At 35.3% G+C, this 4,166-nt stretch overlaps 1 non-coding gene across 1 annotated transcript; it reads right to left on the reverse strand.

Annotated features, from left to right (window-relative positions):
• Nucleotides 1–2,912: 2,912 nt before the first annotated feature.
• LOC130978506 (small nucleolar RNA R71) lies at nt 2,913–3,016 on the reverse strand. The gene has a single exon (XR_009086133.1). It is a non-coding gene; the product is annotated as a small nucleolar RNA R71 (small nucleolar RNA).
• Nucleotides 3,017–4,166: the final 1,150 nt, after the last annotated feature.

Below are 4,166 nucleotides of genomic sequence, written 5' to 3' on the forward strand. Positions count from 1 at the left end.
AGTATTAATGCAATTACTATTATTCTTCTATTCAGTTCAGCTTATTCCTATTCTAAGATATTCGCTGCACTTCAACATGATAAATGTGATGATCCGTGACACTCATCATCATTCTCACCTATGAACGCGTGCCTGACAACCACTTCCGTGCTACCTTAGATTGAGCGCGTATCTCTTAGCCTCCATTCCGAAAGATCGGAGTCTTCGTGGTATAAGCTAGAGTTATTGCCGGCCATTCCAAAGATCCGGAAAGTCTAAACCTTGTCTGTGGTATTCCGAGTGGGATCTGAGATGGGATGACTGTGACGAGCTTCAAACTCGCGAGTGTTGGGCATAGTGACAGACGCAAAAGGATCAAGTGATTCTATTCCAACATGATCGAGAACCGACAGTTGATTAGTCATGCGGTGATAGTGCATTTGGACCATTTTCACTGAGAGGATGGGAGGTAGCCATTGACAACGGTGACGCCCTACATACAGCTTGCCATAGAAAGAAGTAAGAACGATTGGATGAAAGCAGTAGAAAAGTAGAGATTCAGAAGGAACACAGTATCTTCATGCGCTTTTCTGAAATTCCCACCAATGAATTACATAAGTATCTCTATCTCTATTTTATGCTTTGTTTGTCTTTATATTCGAAAACGATTATAACCATTAGAATCCGCCTGACTGAGATTTACAAGATGACCATAGCTTGCTTCTTACCAACAATCTCCGTGGGATCGACCCTTACTCACGTAAGGTTTATTACTTGGACGACCCAGTGCACTTGCTGGTTAGTTGTGCGAAGTTGTGAAAAAGAGTGATATTACAATTGTGCGTACCAAGTTGTGGCGCCATTGAGATCACAATTTCGTGCACCAAGTTTTTTGCGCCGTTGCCGGGGATTGTTCGATTTTGGACAACTGACGATTCATCTTGTTACTCAGATTAGGTAATTTTCTTTTTGTTTCAACCATTATTTTATTTTCAAAAAGTTTTCGAAAGTTTTTCTTCTTTTTCGTTTTTCCAAAATAATTTTCGAAAAAAATCCAAAAAATTTTAATAAAATCACAATATATATATATATATATATATATATATATATATATATATATGGGTTTCTTGTTTGAGTCTAGTGTCAATTTTTGAGTTTGGTGTCAATTGCATGGTTTTAAAATTTGTGCATTTTTCGAAAAACTCATGCATGGTGTTCTTCATGATTTTCAAGTTATTCTTGATAAGTCTTCTAGTTTGATCTTCATATTTTCTTGTTTTGTGTTTTTTGTTATTTTTCCTATGCATTTTTACATTCATAGTGTCTAAGCATTGAAAATTTCTAAGTTTGGTGTCTTGCATGTTTTTCTTTTCTTGAAAATTTTTCAAAAATAAGTCTTAATGTTCATCTTGATCTTCAAAGTGTTCTTAGTGTTCATCTTGACATTCATAGTGTTCTTGCATGCATCATTGGTTTTGATCCAAAGTTTTCATGTTTTGGGTCATATTTGTGTTTTTCTCTCACCTCATAAAAAATTCAAAAATAAAAAAAATATATTTTCCTTATTTTACTCAAAAATTCGAAATCTTTGGGTTGACTTAGTCAAAAAATTTTAAAATTAGTTGTTTCTTGTTAGTCAAAAATCTTTTTCAAAAATCAAATCTTTTTTTTCACTATTTCTTAATATTTTCGAAAATTGTAAAAATTATTTTTCAAAATCTTTTTCTTAATTTCATTTCAAATTTTTGAAAACTTTACTAACAATTAATGTGATTGATTCAAAAATTTAAAGTTTGTTACTTTCTTGTTAAGAAAGGTTCAATCTTTAAATTCTAGAATCATATCTTTTAGTTTTTTGTTAGTCCAGTAATCAATTTTAATTTTAAAAATCAAAATTTTTCAACCATATCTTTTCAATCATATCTTTTCAAATCATATCTTTTTCAAAATCAATTTCAAAAATCTTTTCTAACTTCCTATCTTTTTTATTTTCAAATCTTTTTCAACTAACTAATTGACTTGTTTGTTTCTTATCTTTTTCAAAACCACCTAACTGCTTCTCTCTCTCTATTTTTCGAAAATTCCTCACCCTTTTTCAAAATTCTTTTTAATTAACTAATTGTTTCAAATTTTAATTTTAATTTTATTTCTTCTCTTAATTTTCGAAAATTACTAACCATTTTTTCAAAAACAATTTTCGAAATTTTCTCCCTCTCATCTTCTTCTATTTATTTTATTTATTTACTAACACTTCTCTTCATCTTAAAATTCGAACCTCTCTTCTCCTCTATGTTTGAATTTTTCTCTTCTTCATTCTTATTCTTCTTTTCTTCTACTCACATAAAGGAATCTCTATACTGTGACATAGAGGATTCCTCTTCTTTTCTGTTCTCTTCTTTTTCATATGAACAGGAGCAAGGACAAGGACATTCTTTTTGAAGCTGATCCTAAACCTGAAAGAACTTTGAAGAAGAAGCTAAAGAAGCTAAAGCACAACAATCCAGAGAAAACCTTACAGAGAATCTCGAAAAAAAGTAGACATGGCCGAACCCAACAACAATGCAAGTAGGATGCTTGGTGATTATACTACACCTACTTCCAATTTTCATGGAAAAAGCATATTAATCCCTGCCATTGGAGCAAACAATTTTGAGCTGAAGTCTCAACTAGTTGCTCTAATGCAACAGAACTGCATGTTTCATAGACTTCCATCAGAAGACCCCTATCAGTTTCTAACTGAGTTCTTGCAGATCTGTGATACTGTTAAGACTAATAGAGTAGATCCTGAAGTCTACAGGCTCATGCTTTTCCCTTTTGCTGTAAGAGACAGAGCTAGAACATGGTTAGACTCACAAACTAAAGATAGCCTGGACTCTTGGGATAAGCTGGTCACAGCCTTCTTGGCCAAGTTCTTTCCTCCTCAAAAGCTGAGCAAGCTTAGAGTTGATGTTCAGGCCTTCAGGCAAAAAGATGGTGAATCCCTCTATGAAGCTTGGGAAAGATACAAGTAGCTGACCAAAAAGTGTCCTTCTGGCATGCTTTCAGAGTGGACCATCTTGGATATATGCTATGATGGTCTATCTGAGTTCTCTAAGATGTCATTGGACCATTCTGCAGGTGGATCCATTCACCTAAAGAAAATGCCTGCAGAAGCTCAAGAACTCATTTACATGGTTGCAAATAACCAATTCATGTACACCTCTGACAGGAATCCTGTGAGTAATGGGACACCTTAGAAGAAGGGAGTTCTTGAAATTGATGCTCTGAATGCCATATTGGCTCAGAACAAAATGTTGACTCAGCAGGTCAACATGATTTCTCAGAGTCTGAATGGATTGCAAAATGCATCCAACAGTACTAAAGAAGCATCTTCTGAAAAAGAAGCTTATGATCCTGAGAACCCTGCAATGGCAGAGGTGAATTACATGGGTGAAGCCTATGGAAACACCTATAATCCCTCATGGAGAAATCATCCAAATTTCTCATGGAAGGATCAACAAAAGCCCCAACAAGGCTTTAATAATGGTGGAAGAAATAGGTTTAGCAATAGCAAGCCTTTTCCATCATCTTCTCAGCAACAGACAGAGAATTCTGAGCAGAGCCCCTCTAGCTTAGCAAACATAGTCTCTAATCTATCTAAGGCCACTTTAAATTTCATGAGTGAAACAAGGTCCTCCATTAGAAATTTGGAGGCACAAGTAGGCCAGCTGAGTAAGAAAATTACTAAAATTCCTCCTAGTACTCTCCCAAGCAATACAGAAGAGAATCCAAAAAGAGAGTGCAAGGCCATTGATATTATCAAAATGGCCGAATCCAATGAGGAAGGGGAGGACATGAATCCCAATGAGGAAGACCTCATGGGACATCCTCCAGACTGAAAGGAGTTCCCTATTGAGGACTTAAAGGAATCTGAGGCTCATATAGAGACCATAGAGATTCCATTAAACTTTCTTCTGCCATTCATGAGCTCTGAGAACTATTCTTCCTCTGAAGAGGATGAAGATGTAACTGAAGAGCAAGTTGTTCAATATCTAGGAGCCATCATGAAGCTGTATGCCAAGTTGTTTGGTAATGAGACTTGGGAAGATGAACCTTCCTTGCTCATTAGTGAACTAAATATATGGGTTCAGCAAACTCTTCCTCAAAAGAAACAAGACCCTGGTAAATTCTTAATACCCTGTACCATA

This window comes from Arachis stenosperma, chromosome 4 (assembly GCF_014773155.1).
Source record: "Arachis stenosperma cultivar V10309 chromosome 4, arast.V10309.gnm1.PFL2, whole genome shotgun sequence".
Classification (NCBI taxonomy): Eukaryota; Viridiplantae; Streptophyta; class Magnoliopsida; order Fabales; family Fabaceae; genus Arachis; species Arachis stenosperma.